This window comes from Megascapheus bottae, chromosome X (assembly GCF_031878675.1).
Source record: "Megascapheus bottae isolate mThoBot1 chromosome X, mThoBot2.hap1, whole genome shotgun sequence".
In the NCBI taxonomy this organism is placed as follows: domain Eukaryota; kingdom Metazoa; phylum Chordata; class Mammalia; order Rodentia; family Geomyidae; genus Megascapheus; species Megascapheus bottae.
In genome coordinates this window covers 38,117,306-38,143,241 of record NC_143547.1, presented here as the reverse complement: position 1 = coordinate 38,143,241, position 25,936 = coordinate 38,117,306, and the positions used below count along the sequence as shown (strand labels likewise).

Here is a 25,936-nt window from a genome sequence, read left to right as displayed (position 1 = left end):
AAACGTGTCCCATATGAGTGTGTGTGTGTGTGTGTGTGTGTGTGTGTGTGTGTCTGTCTGTCTGTCTGTCTGTCTGCCTGCCTGTCTGTCTGTCTGCTTCTGAGGAGAACTGCACACTAATCACATCCGGCAGCAGCATATAAGCTAATTGGATAATTTAAAGTATGTCAGCTAAGGAATGTAGAATCAGAGTATCAAAGGTTAGAATCATGCTATGTGAAATAGAGTATGATTTCTGGGTAGCAACAGCACTAAAAGAAACAGAGATGCTGAAGATTTAGCATTTGAAAAGGCAAACTCTTGCGTCAATATTGTGTGATCACAGTGTTTAAAAGAATAATCATAATATACACACCAACTGATGGACTACAGAATGGTATACTTAGGGAAGAAGTCCAATGGTATAACTATAAAAACAATGAACTTTTAGGCCTGAAGTTTGGCCTAGTGGTAGAGTGCTTGCCTAGCATGCACGAAGACCTGCTTTTGATTCCTCACTACGACATATATAGAAAAAAAACACGAAAGTGGTGCTGAGGCTCAAGTGGTAGAGCTCTAGCCTTCAGAAACTCCAAAGACATAGGGCATAAAACAAACATGGGCAGATTCAGAAACATTGAAATTATTCCCTGCACTCTCTCAGACTACAAGGGCATCAAAGTAGAACTGAACAACCATCTCTACTAACGAAAACCGTGTAACTCATGGAGATTGAACAACACATTGTTGAATCGCGAATGGGTCATCGAAGAGATCAGAACAGAAATCCAACAGTTTATGAAATTTAACAAAAAGGAGCACATAAAATACCAGCTACTTTGGGACACAGCAAAGGAAGTACTCAGAGGAAAATGTATAGTTCTGTGTGCCTACAATAACAAATTGGAAAAATCGCAAACCAACAATTTAATGTGTCACCTTAGGCTCCTGGAAAAAGAGCAACAAACCAACCCTGACCCCACTAGAAGGAAGCAAATTATTAAAATCAAAGCAGAATTAAATGAATTGGAGTTCAAAAAAAATTTAGAAAGAATCAACAAAACAAGGAGTAGGTTCTTTGAAAGAATTAACAAAATTGACAAACCCTTCGCAAACCTTACCAAAAAAAACAGAGAGCTACCGAAATAAACAAAATCACAGACGAAAATGGTAATATCATGACAGAAATTACCAAGATCCAGAGTATTATGAGGGAATACTTCTCAAACCTTTACGCCAACAAATTTGAGAATCTAGAAGAAATGGACAAATTCCTAGCCAATACTAACATACCCACAATGAACCAAGAAGAACTAACCCAACTAAACAGGCCTATTTCAAGCTCTGAAATAGAAATGGCAATAAGAGAACTTCCACCTAAGAAAAGCCCAGGGCCAGATGGATTCACAGCTGAATTCTATAAAGTCTTCAAAGCAGAGCACACAACAATACTCCTCAAGCTCTTCAACGAAATTGAAAATGAAGGTTCTTTACCAAACTCATTCTATAAAGCCAGTATAACCCTCCCCCCCCCCAAACCAGACAGATTCATCAAAGAAAGAGAACTACAGACCTTTTTCCTTGATGAACATTGATGTAAAACTTCTCAACAAAATACTGGCCAACCGTCTACAACAACTCATCAAAAAAATTATACACTATGATCAAACAGGATTCAGCACAGGGAGGCAAAGCTGGTTCAACATACGCAAATCAATTAATATAATTCAACACATCAACAGGAGCACGGACAAAAATCACATGATTGTCTCAATAGAAGCAGAAAAGGCATTTGACAAGATCCAACACCCCTTTATGTTAAAAGCTCTGGAGAAACTAGGAATCCATGGAACATTCCTCAATGTAATAATGGCTGTGTATGACAAACCCACAGTTAGAATTATATTTAGTGGCGAAAACCTAAAGCCATTCCCTCTAAAATCAGGAACGAGACAAGGATGCCCACTCTCTCCACTCCTCTTTACCATAGTATTAGAATTCCCAGCCAGTGCAATAAGGCAAGAAGCAAGCATAAAGGGGATCCAAATAGGGAAAGAGGAAGTAAAACTTTCCCTCTTTGCAGATGACATGATCCTGTATTTAAATAATCCTATAGACACTACTCCCAAGCTCCTTGAGCTGATTCAAAACTTTGGAAGAGTAGCAGGCTATAAAATTAACCCTCAAAAATCAACTGCCTTCCTCTAAGCCAACAGTGAGAGGAATGAGGCAACAATCAGGAACGAAACTCCTTTCGCAATAGCCTCAAAGAAAATAAAGTACCTAGGAATTAGCTGAACTAAGAATGTAAAGGACCTTTTTGATGAAAGCTTTAAAACCCTAAAAAGGGAAATTAAAGCAGAACTGAGGAAATGGAAAAACCTCCCATGCTCCTGGATTGAAAGAATCAACATCGTGAAAACGACAATCTTGCCAAGGGCTATCTACAAATTCAACGCAATACCCATCAATCTCCCAAAGGTATTCTTTAAAGAAATTGAAGAGGCAATCCAAAATTTCATATGGAATGATAAAAGACCCCGTATAGCAAAAACACTTCTTAGCAGAAAGAACAGCACAGGAGGAATTTCAATACCAAACTTTAGACTCTATTACAGAGCTATAATTCTCAAAACAGCTTGGTACGGGCACAAGAACAGGACTGAAGACCAATGGAGTAGAACTGAAGACTCAGATATTAAACCACAGACCTATGGCCACCTAATCTTTGACAAGGGAGCCAAAAAAATAGAATAGAAGAAAGATAGCCTCTTCAACAATTGTTCTGGCAGAACTGGTTAAGCACCTGCAGAAAACTAAAGTTGGATCCTTCTTTGTCACCCTGTACTAGAATTAACTCCAAATCAATCAAGGACCTGGAGGTAAAAGCCGACACTCTGAAGACTATACAAGAAGGAATAGGAGATACACCAGAGCTCCTTGGCACAGGTCGAAACTTTCTTTTTTTATATATTTTTTATTGTAATTAGTAAAAGGGTTACATGATGTTTGCCAGGATCAGGAAAACGAATAACTACAGACGCTGGAGGGGATGTGGCCAGGAGGAATCACTACTACACTGTTGGTGGGAGTGCAAACTCGTTCAACCACTATGGAAAGCAGTATGGCAGTTCCTCAAAAGACTAAACATAGAGCTCCCCTATGACCCAGCAATTCCACTACTTGGCATTTACCCAATCATCCAGAAACAAAGACATACTAAATCCACCAGCACAACAATGTTCGTTGCAGCACTATTTACCATAGCAAAGATATGGAACCAACCTAGATGTCCCTCAGTTGATGAGTGGATCAACAAGATGTGGTATTTGTATACAATGGAATTCTATGCTGCTGTCAGAAAGAATGACATTGCCCCATTTGTTAGGAAATGGAAAGACTTAGAAAAGAAGTAAGTGAAGTAAGCCAGACTCAAAGGAACTTAGGCTCAATGGTTTCCCTCACTTGTCATAATCAGTAGAAACCTTGGGCTCTCTTAGCAGAGATTTGCAATAGAGCAAAACCTTGATACAATAGGCCATATAGTAGGACGCTAAATGAAAGGATCTCTAGCATATAGAAACATAAGCCATATAATGAATGATTGTTGTTCTTAAGGTACTGTGTTATCTCTCATCTCTTTTGCTATCCCTTGGTTATGTCATATTGTTACAGTATCTCACTTTGTTACCTGATATATTGGATGTATTTGTATTTGGTTATTTGAAATTGGATAGGGAACGGGGAAAAACAAGATGAGGGGTGGGGTGGAGGGGAGGGATATGGGGACCAAGACATGTGAAAGGGTATCAATGTATGGGAATTAATGCACCATCTATCTGGCAAGTATCATGTAACCCTTCTATTCATTGCAATAAAAAATATATGAAAAAAAGAAAGAAAGTCCAAAGACACTGCTCAGGCCCTGAGCTCAAACCCAGGACTGGCAAAAAAAAGAGCAATGAACTTTTGAACAAAATGAATACCAGGAAGCTGAAACATATTCTACAGGGTGGGGAGTAGTGGCAGGGAGGAACAGGAATGGAGGGAGATAAAGTGGGTGAATACAGATATTTATTGTGTTTAATGCATATTATGTAAAATTTGAACTATGTACCTTGAGGGTAGGGATGTAATGGGGAAAGATGGAAAATAATGCAGGAAAGGGTAACATTGATTAGGATACATTATACTGATCATCTGAGTTCTGGAATTGGACCTGTGTACAACTACTTAATAAAAACAAAATAATTTTAGGGTTGGGCTGTAGCTCAGTGACAAAGTGCTTGCCTAGCAAGTGCAACATCCTGGGTTACATCAAAAAAGAAAAAACAAAACAAAATACAGTTAAGCTGGACACTGATGGCTTACGCCTGTAATCCTAGCTACTTAGGAGGCTGAGACCTGATGATCATGGTTCAAAGCCAGCCCAAGCACTAAAGAACCCATGAGACTCATCTCCAATTAACCACCAGAAAACTGGAAGTGGTACTATAACTCAAGTGGTAGGGTGGTAGCCTTGATTTAAAGTACTTAGGAACAATGCCCAGGCCCAGTGTTCAAGCCCCACAACCTACAAAAGAAAAAAAATTAAAAATAATTTTAAAAAGAACAAGCATAACATACAACCTCTAATGGAGAAAATAGTCATGCACCAGATGCTTAATCTGAAAGAAAACTGATGATCTTTCCAAAAGATTTTGATGAAGCCCAGGCTTACTGGGCAAGACCATTCTAGGAAACTTCAGAAATCCTTCTTCCTTTTATTCACCTTGTCTATACAGACTGTGAGGTGCCCAGGGTGGAGGTTATTCAGTATCATTGTCATGCCTTTGCCATTCTGAACAGTACTGAAAGCTGCACAGAAATGTTCCAATCCTAGTTCTATACATATATCATTATTTTCTTCAGAAATAACTTCCATTTCAAATTCTGGGGAAAAAGTACTCCTACGGAAGAAAATAGGCATTTGTGTCCTATCTAGTGGCCATGGAGGCAGTTTGGAGTCTCTTGGAGCTCTTGCTCACTTGGCACAGCTCATAAAAGGAGGGAATCTCTTTTCCAGTGTGGGCCAGTGACATCATGTGAATATCAATTTACCTGAGCTGATGTGGAGGATGCAAGATTTGCCGCCATCCATTACCATGTTAATGACTTCTAGAGCAAAGGGTAAAAGAAGGACCCAGTTGCACAAGAACTATCCTAGAGATCATCTTACCTGGCAGAACTTGAAGCTCCTCAAGGTGCCACTTAGCCCCCCCTCCCCGCCCCGGAAAACAAAACACACTGTTGATAGTAGCAAACTAAAAACCTTTGGAAGCCTGCAGAACCTGCCATCAACGCTCATTAAGAAACCGAGGCTCGGGGCCGGGAGTTTGGCCTAGTGGTAGGGTGCTTGCCTAGCATGCACGAAGACCCAGTTTCAATTCCTCGGTACGACATACATAGAAAAGCCGGAACTGGTGCTATGGCTCAAGTGGTAGGCCACTGCCCAAGGACAGTGCTCAGGCCCTGAGTTCAGTCCCCAGGACTAGCAAAAAAAAAAGAAAAGAAAAAAAGGAACTGAGGCTCAGGACAGCCCAAGAACTAGAAACAATACATTCCACACGAATAAACGGATTTTAGATACATAGCAAAACACCAAAAGCAAGGTTCACCAGAGAAGATTCGGCACAGTCTGAGTTAAGAGAGCGATGGAGTCCGACTACAAAGGGAGAGATAAATGGTGACGACAGGAATCGAGTTCCGGAATCATCCCTGGATACCGCTCTGAGACTCACTCCAACCTCTGTGCCTTTCAAGCCAAGCCCTTTCCCCCAGCTGCAGCCTTCCCAGCTCACCTTTGAAAACAAGCAGAAGAATTTGTTCCAAAATCTCTGCCTCAGACTTTATGGCTGTGCCTCCCAAGGGTTCTGATGCTGAGAGTTCACTCAAAGGCGAACAAGTGACCGTTAGGGAAAGTCCCACCCCCTTCCCCTCCCCCTCAGGGAAAGACGATTGACAGCAAGAAATGTACTTCCTGCTGAGCGCTGGTGTCTCATGCCTGGAATCCTAGCTACTCAGGAGGCTGAGATCTGATGATAACTGTTGGAAGCCAGCCACCATCAGACTCATTTCAAATTAACTAGCAAGAAATCTGGAAGTGAAGATATGACTTTAGCCTAAAAACTTAGGAACAGGAGGGGGTGGAGGGGAGGGTAATGGGGACCAAGACATGTGAAAGGGTATCAACATATGTGAATTAATGCACCTTCTATCTGGCAAATATCATGTAACCCTTTTATTAATTACAATTAAATAAAAAACTTAGGAACAGTGTCCAAGCCCAGAAGGAATCCGAGTTGTACTTAATGTAGTGTGCTGGCAATCAAAAAATTCTTCATGCTAAGCAATTACTCTACTACTAAGCTATGTCTCCAAGAACTAGTGTTAAAATTCTAGGCAAATAGGAATCTGGCACGTTGTCTTTAACTTGACACATAGAATTAATATATTCATTGACAAATCTCTTTATGAAATAGAAAAATTACACTTTTCCAGTTTTAACATGTTTTGCAAAAAAGGCAAGTGTTTGTCTAAGCAATATATATATATATATCACTTTCAAATACTGTGCTTTCGTTCATAATTTAATTCTAAAATACTATTCATTACAAACTAAAGTAATTGCCATATAGTGGATGAATATACCTCAATAATATATCTAAATAAACTTTCTAATATATCATTAAAACTGCTCTGTGAACTGGCACCATGGGTTATAATGCTAATTCTAGGTACTCAGGATGCTGAGATCTGAAAATTATGGTTCAAAGCCAGCCTAGGAAGGAAAGTCCATGACATTCCTATCTCCAGTTAACCACCAAAAAGCTGGAAGAGGAACTGTTGTTCAACTGTACAGTGCTAATCTTGAGCACAAAACCTCAGTTACAGCACTTAGACCATGAGTTGACACCCTAGGACTGGCAGCAAAAGAAAAAAATACCTGTGTGTGTGTGTGTGTGTGTTTACTGTAAATTACTTACCTTCATCCAATATAAATTTTTTTAATATTTTAAGATATCTTAACGTGAGATGTTTGGTAACACTGTATATTTTATATTAGCAAAGTTCAAATAATGGAGGAATTAGTTGAAATGGATATAAAGTAAGGTTGGCTATTGTGAATAGGTTGAAAAAGATAAAGATTGAAAATGCTTCTGTAATAACTGATTATATTCCCTGGGATGAGTGTCCATTATTTCTTCATTGTATGGAAATACTATTTTTACATGTATATAATCTTTGTACAGATTTCTGTTTCAGATGTAATAGTTCAGAATGCTTCTATTTTTATGATAGCCCAGTGACCATCTGATTTTGTTTCAGCACATAGAAGGAAAGCTAGTTTAACAAGTATAAGAGCTATGTTTGTTTATATTTTGATGCAGCACATTCTGATTGGAAGGAGATGCAATCACCATATCCTTTTGATATGCTTTTTATTTGTAGCTACTAATATTGTTCCTACATATATTTATTGTCCATTTGTACTTCTTTTAAGAGATTTGTCTTATCAGTACCTCTGCCAACTTATTGATTGGATTATTATTCCATGGTAGTTTAATATTATCTTTTTTTATTTTTTAATATATTTTATTGTAATTAATAAAAAGGTTACATGATATTTGCCAGATAGAAGGTGCATTAATTCACATACATTGATACCCTTTCACATGTCTTGGTACACATTACCCTCCCCCCACCCACCACCCACTCCCTGTATTGGTTTTTCCCCCTTCCCTATCAAGTTTCAGATAACCAAATACAAATAAATTCAATATATCAGATAACAAAGTGAGATACTGTAACAATATGAGATACCCAAGGGACAGCAAAGGAGATGAGGGATAACATAGTACATTAAGGGCAGCAATCATTCGTTATATGGCTTTTGTTTCAATATCCTGGAGGTCCTTTCAATTAGCTTCATACTATATGGCCTTATGTATCAAGGTTTTGCTCTATTGCAGATCCCTGCTAGTAGAGCCCAAGGTTTCTACTGATTATGACAAATGAGGGAAACCATTGAGCCTAAGTTCCTTTGAGTCTGGCTAACTTCACTTAATATGACTTTTTCTAAGTCTTTCCATTTCCTAACAAATGGGGCGATGTCATTCTTTCTGACAGCAGCATAGAATTCCATTGTGTACAAATACCACAACTTGTTGATCCACTCATCAACTAAGGGACATCTAGATTGGTTCCATATCTTTGCTATGGTGAATAATGCTGCAATGAACATTGTTGTACTAGTGGATTTAGTATGCCCTAGATTTTGGATGGTTGGGTAAATGCCAAGTAGTGGAATTGCTGGGTAATAGGGGAGTTCTATGTTTAGCCTTCTGGGGCACTGCCATACTGCTTTCCATAGTGGTTGAACAAGTTTGCACTCCCACCAACAGTGTAGTAGTAATCCCTCCTGGCCACATCCCCTCCAGCATCTGTTATTATTCGTTTTCCTGATCCTGGCCATTCTAACTGGAGTGAGGTGGAATCTTAAGAGTTGTTTTGATTTGTATTTCTTTTATGACCAGAGATGTGGAGCATTTCTTCATGTGTCTATAGGCCATTTTTATTTCTTCTTCAGAGAAGACTCTCTTTAAGTCTTTGGCCCATTTTTTAATGGGATGGTTGTTACTTTAGAGATTACTTTGGAGTGATTCAATTTTTTGAGTTGTTGATATATTTTAGACATGAGGCCTTTGTCTGTTGTTTGGTTGGTGAAGATCTTCTCCCACTCTGTAGCTTCCTAATTAATTTACTAGCTATGTCCTTTGCCATACAAAAGCTCCGCAGTTTAATGCAGTCCCACTTATCCAGCCTTTCTCTGATTTGTTGTGATTCTTGGTCCTTATTAAGGAAGTTTCGACCTGTGGCAAGGAGGCCTAGTGTATCTCCTATTCCTTCTTGTAAAGTTTTCAGTGTGTCAGCTTTTACCTCCAGGTCTTTCATCCATTTGGAGTTAATTCTAGTGCAGGGTGACAAAGAAGGATCCTACTTTAGTTTTCTGCAAGTGCTTAGCCAGTTCTGCCAGCACAACTTGTTGAAGAGGCTGTCTTTCTTCCATTCTATTTTTTTGGCTCCCTTGTCAAAGATTAGGTGGCCATAGGTCTGTGGTTTAACATCTGGGTCCTCAGTTCTATTCCATTGGTCTTCAGGCCTGTTCTTGTGCCAGTACCAAGCTGTTTTGAGAATTATAGCCATGTAATAGAGTCTAAAGTTTGGTATTGAAATTCCTCCTGTGCTGTTCTTTCTGCTAAGAAGTGTTTTTGCTATACGGGGTCTTTTATCATTCCATATGAAATTTTGAATTGCCTCTTCTATTTCTTCGAAGAATGCCTTTGGGAGATTGATGGGTATTGCATTGAATTTTTAGATAGCCCTTGGCAAGATTGTCATTTTCACAATGTTGATTCTTCCAATCCAGGAGCATGGGAGGTTTTTCCATTTCCTTAGTTCTGCTTTAATTTCCTTTTTTAGGGTTTTAAAGTTTTCATCAAAAAGTGTCAGAGACCAAGGAGTTAAACGGAACGAAGCAAAGACCCTCTAGCCTTGAGCAAATCGCATCTGGTTGAGTCATCTGCACAAAATACTTCTCGGAATAACCGCAGGTGGTTGCTTTGGTTAGCACAACGGCCAAAAGAACAGCCTGACCCACCCCTAACCTTGAGACTTCTCCTTCTTGTTATCACAAAAACTCTCCATCCTCCCCCTCCCTCTATACTCCCTTCCTTACACTCAGGGTATATAAACCCTGCTTTACTTTTAATAAATGAGACCTTGACGCGACTCAGATTGTCTCTGTCTTTCTTTATGCGCCTGGTCTCCTTCCTCTCTTTCCCCCATTGGTTTTCTTCTTTTAGGAGGTGCCTCTTCGAGCCGCATGAATAGCTGAACCCGCGGGTCGGGAGAAGTGGCGCCCAACGTGGGGCTCGAAGCACGGTGACCTACCGGACGGCGTGGAGAACAGGGGACCCCGATTATATTAAGGTAGAGACGCCCACACCGCATCGCTCGTGCACCGTGGGAGAGTCTTGAGGTAAGTTCTGCCGTCCCATCAACCATGGGCAAAGCATTATCAAAAGAGGTTTTATTTATAAAAGAAATGAAAGGATCACTTAGGGAGAGAGGAATAAGAGTTAAAAAGAAAGATTTGGTAAAATTCTTTTGTTTTGTTGAAAGAAAAATATGTCACTAAAACCTTATAAAAATATTTACCCTATTATTCCTAAGACTTCTCCTGATAATGGCAGGCTCAACCCCCCCTCTGAGGTGGAGCTAGAGGAGGAGGCAGCGCATTATGAGGAAGAAAGATATGGCCCTTTTCCTCTTCCCCAAGTTTCTGCAGCTACACAGACTCCAGAGATAAGGGCCCTTCACTGGCCCACCCCTCCCCCCTATCCAGACACCTCTCTCCCGTCAGCCCCACCACAGAAATGGTGAGATCATTTTCTGTTCCTCCGGAGGTGCAAGGTCTCCTTAAATCCAAAGACTCTCTCTTGAAACAAGTGACAGAATTAAAAAACGTGCTTCATTTAAAAAGAGAGTTAAGGGACCTCACTTTGCAAATTCATGATTTACAAATGGATCTTATTGGGGAAGCCTTGACTACCCCCCATGCCTCGGGTAACAAGCCCGCTAAAACACCCTCGGCCTCAAAGAGCCGCAATAGTAGACTCAGATCCGGGGCGCAAACTGTTTCCTTCTCCTTCCCCGTAATTACTCGCTCTAACACTCAACCTCGGGAACAAGAGGGGGAGGAAGGAGAAGCAGGAAAGGAGGAGGCGGACACCACCAGAAGGCAGGAGGAGGGGCAAAACCTAGATTCCTCTGCCTCCGAGGAGGAAGGGGGTGATCAGGAGGAGGCAAGGAGAGATTCTCAAATTACATATAGGAGACTGACGTTTAAACAAATTAAAGAACTACATTCGGCTGTTAAGAATTATGGAATTAACGCCCCTTTTACTTTAACAGTACTGGAGGGCCTCGGGGGTGAGGGACATTTATTGCCTCTTGAGTGGCACAAGATTGTACAGTCTGTTTTAACCAGGAGTCAGTATCTAACCTGGAAAGCTGAATTTATAGATAAGGCAGAAAATCAAGCTATTACCAATAAAAAACATACACAAATGGCTTCATGGTCTTCTGATAAAATTTCAGGGAGGGGCAAATTTGCCTCAGAGGAAAAACAACAAAAACTCCCTGCAGGAATATTAACCCAGACTGCTCAGGCTGCCCTGGCCGCCTGGAGAGCCGTGCCTGCTGCAGGAGCGGTTACTACCTCTCTTTCCAGGGTAGTACAAGGCAATAATGAACCATATTCTCAATTTGTTGCCAGACTGTTAGAAGCAGCCGAAAGAATATTAGGTGAGGTAGACACAGATGATATTATAGTTAGACAGTTGGCCATAGAAAATACTAATGCAGCCTGTAAAGCTGCTTTAAGAGGCAAAACAAAGACCCTAGATTTAAATGGTATGATTAAAATTTGCAATGATGTGGATTCCTTTGAACATAAAATGTCTAAATCTATTAATTTGGCCATTGGAGCCATACTCCAAAACCAGACTCCACCTTCAGGAAAACTAGGACGAATATCTAGCCCTAAAAACTGTTTTAAATGTGGACAAATTGGACATTTTGCTAGAGAATGCCCTGGAACTATTAAACAACCCAACGTTCCTGGGACGATTCCCCTCCCCCTTCCCCCTGGCCTTTGTCCTAAATGCAGAAGAGGCTGTCACTGGGCTAGAGAGTGCCGGTCCAAAACCGATATAAATGGCCAGCCTTTATCTGTGGTCTCGGGAAACGGGCTATGGGCCCCAGTAGGGGGCCCTACCTACCCACCACGACAACCAATGACCCCTCCCGCCCAAAATCTGCCTCTGATGCAAACATCGCTGACTCAGACTTGTTCCGAGCCACTGCAGGCAGCGCAGGACTGGACCTCTGTTCCTCCACCACCAAGATTATAACTCCAGAGGAAGGAACAGTTGTTATAAACTCTGGAAGGTTCGGGCCTCCCCCGCCAGGAATGTTTTTTCTTATTATAGGCCGAGCTTCAAGCTCACTGCAAGGACTCTCCTTTAAAATGGTTTATCTGAATAAAAAAAGGATCTGAAAGGAATTCTCTTAAATGTTTGCTCAAAAGGGAAAATAATCATGGAATGTTCATGTAAGTCGTAAAAGGTTTGAGTATGTCGCCAATGGTATGAGTATATCTTGAGTAAAGTTGGTATGCAGTTAAACTGCAGTAATGTAAATAGAGTCAGAATTGATACACTGATGTGAGGGGTTGCTATACTTGGATGTATATTTTCTAATTGTGTGGGTTTTCTTGGGTGCAGAACTGGGAGGGAATGCTGTATGCCCCTCCAAACCAAAGAATGCTGTCTGCCCAGCATTCTGCCCAGGTCTGATAGCAATTGTTAGCCCCCCACCACCACCAGGCCATATGTTATCTCTGGTATCAGAGGCAGCCCCAGGAGTCATTTAAAGGAAAACTTGGGAAAGCTAAACTAGCTGACAGTGCTAACCATGATTCAGTCCAGTCCTTCCAGGCCTTACAGGTTGATCTAGGGACATGTTCATCGTCTGGTTTCTAACATCCTGGCTCTCCCACAGCTATCCCTAAAGGATTTTTTAAAATTGTAATAGATATAAAAGACTGTTTTTTCTCCATTCCCCTCAATCCTGGAGATTGTAAAAGATTTGCCTTTTCCATACCCATGATAAACCATAAAGGCCCTAATCCCTGCTTTCAATGGCGAGTGTTGCCACAGGGTATGGCTAATTCTCCCACTCTTTGTCAAAAATTTGTGGCTCAATCCATAGACCCAATTCGTGTTCAATACCCTCATATATATATTATACATTATATGGATGACCTATTAATTGCTGCCAAACTAGAACTGGAGGCACATCAAGTGACTCAAAAAATAGTTATTGCTTTATTTATTTGTGCCTCTGCTCATTTAGGGGAGGCCACAAAAAATGTTATAAACCATCTCCTATATGTTTTTTCTGTCATGGGACAACCCCAAACTATAAAGACGGACAATGGGCCCGGATATACCAGTCAAAAGTTCAAACAATTTTGCTCCCAAATGAGCATAAAACATATTACTGGAATCCCCTACAACCCCCAAGGACAAGGAATAGTGGAAAGGGCTCATCAGACTTTAAAAAACACCCTCATTAAACTTGCCTCACAAGAAACATTATATTCCCTTAAAGGAAACTACAAGACTTTGCTATTACATGCTCTCTTTGTTTTAAACTTTTTAACCCTTGACGCTAATGGCAAATCTGCTGCAGAGCGCCTTTGGCATCCCACCACACAAACAGACTATGCCCAGGCCCTATGGAAAGACCCACTGACGGGAATATGGAATGGCCCTGACCCAGTCATTATCTGGGGAAAAGGATCAGCTTGCATTTATAATTCTAAAGAAGGGGGAGCTAGATGGTTGCCTGAAAGATTAATAAAGCCATATAGTAAAAAATAAAGCCATATAATTAATTCCAGGGTGGCGCCTGAGAACAAAAATATTTTTCTTTTACAGGTCAACAACCATGATGATGAGGCCTTCCCCGTCATCACTCGGCATGATGCTATTGACGGTGATGCTGATCCTGGTAATCGAAGACGTCGAAACTACAAAACAAAAAGCTCCCTATCAAATATATAACTATACATGGGTTATTATTAATCAAGCAGGGGATATAGCCAATGCTACCTCTTCCCTAAGCGCCACCATCCCTTGGCCTGATTTATTTGTTGATTTATGCGCCCTAGCCTTAGGCGCTGATCCCTCCTGGGGAACACCTGATAAATTTATGCCCCAAAAGGGACCTGTAGATGGACCTAATCCAGATTATAAAGGGCGAACAGCCGCATGTAATTCATATTATCTTCGTACGGCTTTGGCAGAAGATTCCACTGGATTATATGTTTGCCCAGGAGATGTTCATAGGGATAGATCCCTACAATACCAATGTGGTTTTCGAGATTCTTATTTTTGTTATAATTGGAAATGTGAAACCACTGGGGATGCCTATTGGAAGCCAACCTCGTCCTGGGACCTCATAACAGTACGGAGACTATATCTCCCACAATATTTACAGAAAATATTGCAAATTACTACACAAACCCCAGAAAAGGCACGCTGTGCCAGTGAGTGGTGCATCCCACTTCTTATCAGATTTACAGATTCAGGAAAAAGGTTCACCTCATGGGAAAAAGCACCAGAATGGGGAATGAGACTGAGGACCTGCGATGGCATGACTTGGGGATGCCAGGACCCTGGACTCACCTTTAAAATCAAATTACTTAAAGAAATCCCCACTCAATATAAGGCATCTATAGGTCCCAACACTCAGCTTCATCGCTCATCAAGCCCATTGAACCCCTTACCATCTAAAAACAGTGCCTTAAATACCCCTACGCCTTCTATAGATTTTAGCACAATTTTTCAGCCTACCATACCCCCTGGTCCTAAGTCTTCAGCTGAATTACTGTGGGGCATTCTTAATGCATCTGCCTCCACTCTTTTAACAGCTAAAAAGAAAAATAATGACACCAATGACTTGGAATGTTGACTGTGTTTTTCTGCTAGTCCTCCTTTTTACGAAGGAAGAGCTCTTTTTGGCAATCCTATAATTCTTGCACAGCCACCCCAGGAACTAATCCAAGGCTTACAGCTGACCCTCACGGAGGTTGTTGGTATTGGATCCTGCATATTGGGTCCACATATGATTCCTCCAGCTGAGCTTATATATATTTGTAATGATACCTTTATTACAAACTCCTCTACAACAGGATATTTGTTAGCCCCTAACGATACGTATTTTGCCTGCTCTGAAGGACTTACTCGTCTTATAGCTATAGAAGATTTTAGAAAGAATAGAGATTACTGTGTAATAGTACAGTTACTCCCAAATTTCTCCATCCATTCACCCAACGAGCTTTTAAATTTTTGGGAAGAAAGATCAGCCCCTCATCTCAGAAGTAAAAGAGAACCTATTACTGCCCTTACCTTGTCTGTGCTATTGGGGCTCGGAGCTGTTGGTACAGGCACAGGGATAGCCTCTATAGTTGTTTCTAAAGAAAATACCCAACAGCTTCATGCCCTAAATGCAGCCATAAGTCAGGATTTGGAAGATTTGAAAACAGGAATGGAGCATTTAACAGAATCTTTGAGCTCTCTGGCAGAAGTTGTCCTCCAAAATCGACGAGGATTAGACTTACTTTTTCTACAGCAAGGAGGCTTATGCGCGGCTTTAAAGGAAAAATGCTGCGTATATGTAGATAGAACAGGACTTGTTAAGGATAGCTTAGAAAAAATTACAGCTAGCCTAGAAAAGCGAAAAAGAGAAAGGGAAAAACAAGAATCTTGGTATCAAAATTGGTTCTCCACATCTCCCTGGCTATCAACTCTTTTACCCTCCCTCTTGGGCCCCCTTGTGGGACTTCTCCTCCTAATTTCTTTTGGCCCTTGGGCTTTTCAGCGCCTTACGCGATTTATAAAAAATCAAATTGATTCTGCCTTTTCCAAAAACTCAATCTCGGTGCATTATCATCGCTTAGAGGCTCAGGATGACCCTGTAGGGTCCGAAACAAGCACTCCCGAAAGAGGGCTCCAGTTTCATACACTTCTTGGCTGATAAACCCCAAGCGGCTAGAGAGCATCCAATGACGGGATTATTATGGAGCTTACCCTGGGTGGCACAACATACAGAGGCCGTCGAGGCCGGCTCAACAAGGCATGTTGCCAGGAGTAAGGGTCCCTCCATATAGCCTAAGACAGGGTGTTCTCTCCACCTATAAAGACCTTGTTCTTTAAAGGAAAGGGGGAATTGTCAGAGACCAAGGAGTTAAACGGAACGAAGCAAAGACCCTCTAGCCTTGAGCAAATTGCATCTGGTTGAGTCATCTGCACAAAATACTTCTCGGAATAACCGCAGGTGGTTGCTTGGGTTAGCACAACGGCCAAAAGAACAGCCTGACCCACCCCTAACCTTGAGACTTCTCCTTCTTGTTATCACAAAAACTCTCCATCCTCCCCCTCCCTCTATACTCCCTTCCTTACACTCAGGGTATATAAACCCTGCTTTACTTTTAATAAATGAGACCTTGACGCGACTCAGATTGTCTCTGTCTTTCTTTATGCGCCTGGTCTCCTTCCTCTCTTTCCCCCATTGGTTTTCTTCTTTTAGGAGGTGCCTCTTCGAGCCGCATGAATAGCTGAACCCGCGGGTCGGGAGGTTTTTCCATTTCCTTAGTTCTGCTTTAATTTCCTTTTTTAGGGTTTTAAAGTTTTCATCAAAAAGGTCCTTTACATTCTTAGTTAAGCTAATTCCTAGGTACTTTATTTTCTTTGAGGCCATTGCAAAAGGAGTTGCTTTCCTGATTATTGCCTCGTTCCTCTCACTGTTGACGTAAAGCAAGGCAGTTGATTTTTGAGGGTTACTTTTATAGCCTGCTACTCTTCCAAAGTTTTGAATCAGCTCAAGGAGCTTGGGAGTAGAGTCTATAGGATTCTTTAAATACAGAATCATGTCATCTGCAAAGAGGCATAGTTTTACTTCCTCTTTCCCTACTTGGATCCCCTTTATGCTTGCTTCTTGCCTTATTGCACTGGCTAGGAATTCTAGTACTATGTTAAAGAGTAGTGGAGAGAGTGGGCATCCCTGTCTCATTCCTGATTTTACAGGGAAAGGCTTTAGATTTTCACCATTAAGTGTAATACTAGCAGTGGGTTTCTCATACACAGCCTTTATTACATTGAGGAATGGTCCATGGATTCCTAGTTTCTCCAGAGCTTTTAACATAAAGGGGTGTTGGATCTTGTCAAATGCCTTTTCCGCATCCAATGAGACAATCATGTGATTTTTGTCCTTGCTCCTGTGGATGTGTTGAATTATATTAATTGATTTGTGTATGTTGAACGAGCTTTGCCTCCCTGTGATGAATCCAGTTTGATCATAGTGTATAATTTTTTTGATGAGTTGTTGTAGACGGTTGGCCAGTATTTTGTTGAGAAGTTTTGCATTGATGTTCATCAAAGAAAGAGAACTATAGATCTCTTTCTTTGATGAATCTCTCTCTGGTTTGGGGATGAGGGTTATACTGGCTTCATAGAATGAGTTTGGTAAAGAACCTTCATTTTCAATTTCGTTGAAGAGCTTGAGGAGTATTGGTGTGAGCTCTGCCTTGAAGACCTTATAGAAGTCAGCTGTCAATCCATCTGGCCCTGGGCTTTTCTTAGGTGGAAGTTCTCTAATTGCCATTTCTATTTCAGAGCTTGAAATAGGCCTGTTGAGTTGGGTTAGTTCTTCTTGGTTCAGTGTGGGTATGTTAACATTGGCTAGGAATTCATCCATTTCTTCTAGATTCTCAAATTTGTTGGCGTAAAGGTTTGAGAAGTATTCCCTCATGATACTCTGGGTGCCTATAAACCAATGAGGGGTTTTAACTCTCCTGTGGAGAGCTTTAGATAAGGCCGAAGCCAATTTATATCTCCTAAGAATTGCTGAAAATCATGAAGAGTTCTTAAGTGTAAAGTTTTTAATTGTATTTTTTGGCTTGTAAAATAGTGTGGGCCTAATATATGGCCTAGATATGTAAAAGGGGGGTGTTCCTGGATCTTTTCAGCTGCTATTTTAAGGCCAAAGAGGCTCAGATCTTGCTTTAGTTGTCCAAAGGCTTGTCGTACGACGATAGGGTCAGAACAAGCCAACAAGATGTCATCCATATAATGAACAATATAAACAGAAGAAAATTTTTCACGAGTGGAAGAAATGGCTCTAGCTACAAAACTTTGACATAAAGTTGGGCTATTTGCCATGCCCTGTGGAAGCACAAGCCAGTGATATCGCTTCATGGGTTCTTTAAAATTAACAGAGGGGACGCTGAAGGCAAAGTGCTTACAGTCTTGAGGCGCCAGGGGTATAGTATAGAAACAATCCTTCAAATCTATAATAATCTTATAAGTATCCTTTGGGATTGCCATGGGTGAAGGCAAGCCAGGCTGTAGGGCCCCCATCAGTTCCATGGTGGCGTTCACTTTTCTCAAATCCTGTAACAGCCTCCATCTACCTGACTTTTTCTTTATAACAAAAATTGGAGAATTCCATGGAGAGTTAGAAGGGGCCACATGTCCCAAGTCCAGCTGTTCCTGTACCAGCTGCTGTACTGCAATGATCTATTCTAGAGAGAGAGGCCACTGTTCGACCCATACCGGCTCTTCAGAGAGCCAATTTATGGGATCAGCATGAGGGGCAGGACAAACTACAGCCCCCGTTAAAGAATACCCTAATCCTTGTCTCGTAGGGTGAGACTGGGGTTGGAGTGGCTCTAGCTACCCCTGTGCTGCTCGGCCTAGTCCCCTAAAGGGGAGGAGGCCTTGATCAAGTAACTGCTTAGTGACCGCAGCACTAGGACTAAACATATACACTCCCATTTTTTCCATGATATCACCACCCCATAAATTAATTGCAGATGATCCAAGACAAATGGCTGAAAATGACCAGAGTGCCCTTCCTCATCTCTCCAAACAAGGATCGCACTGCTCTGCTGTGGGTCAGTTGCTTGCCCAACCCCCTGTAGGGAAGTCATAGAGGTTGTCAGGGGCCATTGGGCTGGCCAATGTTTTTTAGATATCACAGACACATCTGCTCCAGTGTCTAATATTCCTTTAAAGGGCTTTTCTTGTATAAATATAGTCATCTCAGGCCTCTCTTGTTTTATGCTTTGTACCCAATAGATATCAGAAGATCTAAATCCTCTCTGTCCACATGGGGAATTAGCAGTCTCCCCGGGAGGTAAAGGCACAAGTATTAGTAGTGCTAATTTTTGACCGGCTGGGATCGATACCACGTGTTTCGGGGCAGAGGCCATAACTTTGATTTCTCCAGTAAAATCCTGGTCAGTTTTGCCAGAGGTAATCTGTATCCCTTTAAGGGCTGAGCTACTTCGCCCTAACAGCAATCCAGCCACTCCCGGGGGAAGGGGGCCGAAGACCCCCGTGGGGAGAGCTTGTGTCCCCATCTCTGGGGTCAATACTGAGCAGGTGGAGGAACAGAGGTCCAATCCTGCACTGCCTGGGGTGGCACGGAGGAGGCTGGAGACTGATCTTGGGGGGTTGTTAGAAGATGCACTTGTGGCCGAGAAGAGGGAGGGACTGCCCCATGGTTTTGCGGGGCCAGGGGCTGGCCCCTTCTCCAGTTTCCCAAAAACGGGTGGCCATTGCGATTTGTTGCTGACTTGCAATCTTTAGCCCAGTGCTTCCCTTTACCACAGCATGGACATGTGCCAGGTGATTTTTCTCTCTTTAACCTGGCCTGGCGTGGGCATTGCGTCATCCAATGTCCTATTTGTCCACAAGAAAAGCAACGCCCTGGGGGTCTACCATCCCGAGAATGCCGCTGACCTCTATATTTTAGAAACTCAGTAACAGTCTTTCCTTGAGGAGCGGCAGCTAAAGTAAGGCCTTGTACATGGGAAGGTCCAATATCAGCACACAGTGAAATAAAGTCCGTGATTCCTCCCTTATTCCTATGGGGTCTGATAGCCGCCTGACAGGCGGCGTTGGCATTTTCATAGGCTATGTGTCTAACTATAATCTTCCTTGCATTCTCATCTTGTACTAGGCGGTCTGCAGTCTCCATTAATCGAGACAAAAATTCTAGATAAGGTTCATTTGGTCCCTGTTTAACTTCTACTAGATTTTTTGTACAATTGGAATTGCGTAACCTTTTCCAAGCCTCTCTCGCCGCAGCATTTATTTGTAAATAGGCCTCCTTTGCATAACCCAATTGATCTTCGGTGTTTTTATAGTTTCCCTCTCCTAACAACTGATCAACAGTGTAAGGCAGGTTCTTAGACCTATTTGTTTCCATTTTAGCCCGACACTGTGCAGTGAACTCTGTCTCCCATAATAAGTACTCTCCTGCACTAAGGTATGCTCTGGCAAGCCGCTTCCAGTCATTTGGGCATGCAATACCAGCACACGTGGCCTCCAATATTACTTGAGTAAAAGGGGCAGTTGGCCCATTTTGGGAGCAGGCACTTTTTAAATCCTGTAATAGTTTAACAGGAACAGGTTGATGGTATACTTGTTCATCATGATCAACTAAACTAGGGAAGCATCGAGGCCCTGAAATATCTTCCTCTCTCTAGCAGCCTGAGTCAGGTTTAATTGCGATGCACTGTGCCTGGTTGTAGTGCCTGTTAAAAGGGACTTGTTGCTAGGGCCTTTAGGCTTGCCTAAAGGTTGAAAAAGGGATTGGGGCCGTGAGGCTGCAGCTGGAGGCGGTGGGTGTGAGGGGTAAGGTTTAGAATCAGACACCATAGTGGCCTGAGGGTCATATTTCTTTCCTACTTCTGGGGGGGCTCTCTGCTCTATCCCCATTTTCGATAGAAGATGTAGGATTTCTTCTAACTTCTTCTCTATCGTAGCTATCCGGTCCTCCATTGGCTCATCATAACTTTCCTCCTTGATATTCAAACCTGAATTCTGATACTCAATATCTACTGGTTGTTGTTCCCTTTTCAAGATCTCACTTAGACTCTCTTGGGCTGCGGCATATGGCTCAGCCTCAGGTTTTTCAGAAGGGTCCTTTAACTCATAAATTTCCCTTAATTCAAGATTAAGTTCAGCATTCTCATGTTGAGGATCTATGCATTCACTTACTAAATTCCATACATTATAATAGCCTCTACTGGGGTCTTTTCGGGGCCATATACATTATAATATTCTTGAATTCTTTTTCCTATCCGCTGCCAGGATTTTTGGAATTCCTCCTCTATAAACCTCGGGCATGCCTCCTCGACAAACTGTAGGAAGCTCTGAAGCACCCCTTTTTCCACCCACGTTCCGTGGGCTTCAAGTAGGCCTGTTAAGATCGGTACATATGACCTATGGCTATTAACTTGACCCATAATTTTTACTCCTGACTATACACTCTCTTAAGATCCTCTCTTAATAGTCCTACGATGTGTTACTCACCACAGGGAGGGGTCCTTCACCTTCGTCCCAGATTTTCAGGGTCCCTGTTCGGGCGCCAGTTGCCGGGGCCAACCGGCAGCAAACCAGGGTTCGCAGATTGGGGTTCCTGAAATAGGGGGCAAGGACTAGGAAGAAATAGAAGAGAGACAGACACACCGGGTCCGGGATGTCCGCAGTCCAGGTAAAGACTGCCGCGTTTATTTTTCACTCCCGCTTCTTCCCTCCTTCAGACCCAGGCAACCTCCAGGTGTTACATTCATATGGTAAATCTCAGGTCATTTACATAGAATAAGGCCAGAAAACAATAAGACAATAAAGCCATTGTCTGATGCAAGTCAAGGTACAGTTTGATTCCACTCTGGCTCCCAACAGATATGCAGAGCATACTGAATCAGTCCAGCATAAAGAAAGCCAGTAAGCTGGGTGCTGGTGGCTCACACCTGTAATCCTAGCTACTCAAAGGCTGAGATGATCTTGCTTCAAAGCCAGGTCAGGGAAGAAAGTCTGTGAGACACTTATCTCCAATAAACTCAGAAAAGGCCAGAAGTGGTTTTATGTATCAAGTGATAGAGCACTAGTCTTAAGCCAAAGAAGCTCAGAGATAGTGCCCAGGCCCTGAGTTCAAGTCCCAGGATCACAGCAAAAGAAAAAAAGGCCATATCTAGATATCTTGATTTTATGTACACTTAGATTTAGGGCAAGTGCAGTCATAATAATGTACATCTGTGATGAGAACTCAGTTACTGGAGAGGATGGGTGGAGTTTAGATAAATGAGTAGGTAGAATGAAAGAAGATGTGATACTGATCATGACATATTCTACTCATAATTGACAAATAAATTGAAACTACTTTGTACAACTATTTAAAGATAGTTGTTAAAGACAGGGTAATTTAATAGCATTTTTGCTCTCGCATACTGCTTTGTCTCATTTTGAAGATGATAGCGCTGAGGCTAACTGAGGAAGATTGAGAGATAATGAGCACCCTCAAAGCTGTCCAGAGTACAGTGAATATATTTGGTAGATCTGTCTTGGTCTTCTAGGTGCCTAGGCCTCATTTGCACCACCAGTATCATCCCTCAGGAGAAAATCTTTCGGGAAATTCTCCCTTCCTCCACTGCCCCATCTGCCAGAGGCTCAAGCCTTCATTTTGTGTAATGAATGACTTCCCATTTAATTGCATCTTTAATTCAACTGTATGTCTAAGGAGCTAATGTCTATATGCTCAGTTGTTCCTAAAGGTGGAGTCTAAGGAAATTTTCAAGGTAGAAGAAGGGAAAAGCAAGAGAAGGAAAGAGGGAGGAATATTTTCTCCTTTATTTAGAAAAGGGAGAGCCCCCAGGGCTCATTTTCCCCAATCATCTTGTGAACCACTGCTTTTCTGATGAGGAGCTCCTCTATCAGATTTCATCTTCAGGGTGAGCAGGGTACTAGGCAGAATCTGAGAGGCAGCTGGAAGAGGAAGGATGAAGCAGAAGGAAAGTCCCTGCTCAGGATTGTAAATGACACTGAGCCTACGCAAACAGCCAAAGGCTATTGTGGCTTGCTTTGAGCCGGAGCATCAAAGGCAATGATTCACTGTCTCTGGTCAAGCAATTTTCCAGAGACAATGCTTAAGTATTCTGATGTTGCCACTTGCATGTGATAAATAAGGAAACTGAAGCTCAAACATCTTACATGACTAGCCCAAGGTCACAGAACAGGAGAATGACAGACTCAAGTATTCAAAGTGCTCTTGCTAGCTTGAAGCCTCTGCTTATAAGCTCTCCCTATTCAGGAATCTTACAGTCATTGGATGTCTGACAAGCAACCCCAGAGAACATCTGAGCCATGGATGTTCATGCTACAGGAATAGGCCCATAAAACCTCCTGGAAAAGTTTGCAGATTTGAAATTTTCATATAATAAAAATAGCAATTGTAGTAATAGTGGTTATTGGATTAGTAGTAAAAAAAAAAACCCACACATTGGTATGTATGATGTTCTAGGTGTTGTTCCTTCCACAAAATAACCCACTTCAATTCCGTAACACTTAGATTTATGAACCTCTGTTGCCACCCAGTTGTACAGATGAGAAGCTCCAAGGCCAAAGTGATGAATCTCCTGGCTAAAGTTCCTGCAGTCAGGAAGGAGTTTTCAAAGAGCCCTAGAGAGGAAGGACAACAATGTTAACTCTTAAGATCAGGAGCCATACTTTCAAGACATGACCTCCCTGAAGGGCACAAAGCCAAAACTGAGCTTGAGTGAATAAGCAGATCTGATTCCTGAGTCCCAGCTCTTCCACAATTTCACAAGAGTGTAGGCTCCCACCTCCACATCTGCCAAATTTGTCAGAATGTGACAGAGTACGGGTGAAGCTGATAGTATCATTGAAACAGATGTAAATGGATGAATACTGCCACAGCCTGGTTCTAGAATGTCCCTCAATAGTCCATAGTGCCTACTTGGAGGCCATCTTGTCATTACGGTATGTCCTTGAAAGAATTATAGGTTGCTTTCTCTCTCCATCCCTCTCCTTTCCCCCTCTCTCCCCCCACCCAACTCTGGTTGCTTTCTCTCTCCCCCCCTGGTTTGCTAAACTCATGCTCTTGATCCATAGTACTAGCACTTTTGACTTCAGTTATTTTAGAATTGTCACTTGAATTTATGTCCAGGCAAGTCTGGGTCCTGATCCTGTTCCCAAATTAGGTTTCCTGGCTTTTGAGGTACCAGCTTAGGACACAATGGTGGCAGTTTGGGGAGGGCTGTGGTGAGAGCCAGAGGGAGACAATGGGGAGTCCAAAATGATAGTTGAGATAGGGAAAACATGCTATTGGATCCCCCATCCTAACAAAAGCAAGAAGGGCTTATGGAGATTGGCATTCAGCTTAGGTATGATACAAAGGAGCAGATTACATTTTGAAAGATAGTAAGATCTTCTGGGGACAGGTCTGTGAAACATACATAAGGATGAAGCCAGGAGGCTATCAAGATATGAATCTGGGGTCTAGTGAGAGGTCTGAGCTCTTTTGGAAGCCACACAGCATTGAGAGACTCAGGCACTTGGATGCCCTAACCACTATGGCCAGAAAAGTTGAGTGGAGCTGCCAACTGCATCTGGAGAATCCTTCCAGTGTTTAATAGGGAGCCTAGCAGAGGTACCTTGAGATAAGGCTGAATCCTTAGACCAGGTCCTCTCTCTTGGGCAATTCTATGGCATTACTTCACTTGGTATAGACCTAGTAGATAGGGTAAACACCCAGCTGAAGGGAGAATGTCCACCTTAAGGCCCTTGTGACAATGAACAGGCTGACCTTGATGGGACTACCTCCCTAAGGCAGGTCACAATCACAACCAAGGAACATTTCCTCTCTGCCAGCCCCATTTGCTCACCAGCCTGAGTCTGTAGGACCTAATTAAACCACGTTCCCTCTCTGGGCTTTGAAGTTTCCTGACCTCCTTCCTCACTTCTCACCTCAATCTCTCTCATGCCAATTGCCCAGCACTCCAAATGCCCTCTTGCATGGAGTAGGGATATAGGGACTTAACACATTTTTTTGCATAAAGGAATGTTTTGATACTTATTCATTCAACAGCAGTACCTGGTATATATCTGGTGTCCTGCACCTGCCAGGTTTTGTGCAGTGTAAAGAATGAGATAGAAAAGGGATGTTGAAGTTGTTTTAAGAGGAAGTGAGGGCTAGGAGTGTGGCTGAGTGGTAGAGTGCTTGCCTAGCATGCATGAAGCCCTGGGTTTGATTCCCCAGTACCACATACACAGAAAAGGCCAGAAGTGGTGTTATGGCTCAAGAGGTAGAGGGCTACCCTTGAGCTGAAGAGCTCAAGGATAGTGCCCAGGCCCAGATTTCAAGCCCCTGAGAATGAGTCAGAACATAAATCTTATCAGGAGACATTATATTCTTGTATGGAAGTCTCATTTGCAACCCCCTCGTGAGAACACTATATGCTAATAAAAGAGCCATACTAAATAAAAAATATCATTGAAAACTATATATTCCTTTAAGTAGTAAAGCTGTGTCTACTTAAGCACAACAAATAGAAAATATTACAATGTTCCCAAACTGAACTTATCCATTCTAAACATGAAGTACAAAAGTTAGAAATAGAGTTGATCTTGAGCTTTTGTGATCCTCTCCTAAAAATGGTGCTTATCAACATGAACTCCAAGAAGTAGAAGCAAGAGATTTTTTTTTCAGCTGTTAACATTTTATTAAAATCTTTCAATATTGCAAAGTAGAAACATATATTTGGCTTAACCTTTCAGGAAGGCAACCCTACTATATACATATATATGTGTATATATATCAGGATTATTATGCATTAAAAATAATGTTCAGGTTTAAACTTCGGTCTTTGTGTTTGCTAGGCAAACACTCTTATCATGAAATCCATGCCTTCCTCTCCACGTTTTGCTTTACTGTTGTTTGCTAGTCTTGGGGCCTGAGCACTGTCCTTAGGCTTTCTCAAGGCTAGAGCTCTGCCACTTGAGCCACAGCACCACTCCTTTTTGTACCCAGGACAGGCATCAGACTGTGGTCCTCCTACTTATCCCTCTCTTATAGCTGGGATTGCAGGTGTCTACCATCATTCCCTGTTTAAGATTAATTTAAATGATGCAGTATTCTGAGAAAAACACAGTTCCCATAGGTGGGAGGCCCTTCTTTGTAAAGTACTTTGCCATCCTCTCTCTCCCTTTTGACCCTACCAGTTGCTTCTCATGGCATCTTTTTTTATTTAAGAATTTATTAACATTGATTTTTACATCATATTTCAAATGATGTGTTTAACAAACAAGTATTCAAGAAAGGAATCCCTATATACAATCACTGGCACTTACATTTTAGAACATAATTAAAATTAGGCTGAAGGTTTGTGTGTCATAGATACATATTAATCTATGTAACA

The 25,936-nt window shown here is 42.0% G+C and overlaps 1 protein-coding gene across 1 annotated transcript in view; it reads right to left on the bottom strand.

Moving 5' to 3' along the window:
- Positions 1–5,909, bottom strand: part of LOC150040884 (putative PWWP domain-containing DNA repair factor 4) — a 35,834-nt gene extending 29,925 nt beyond the window's left edge. Inside the window, exon 1 of the mRNA XM_090326633.1 lies at positions 5,820–5,909. The gene's annotated coding sequence lies outside the window, so the exon portion shown is untranslated. The remainder of the gene's footprint in view (positions 1–5,819) is intronic.
- Between the last annotated feature and the right edge of the window lie 20,027 nt (positions 5,910–25,936).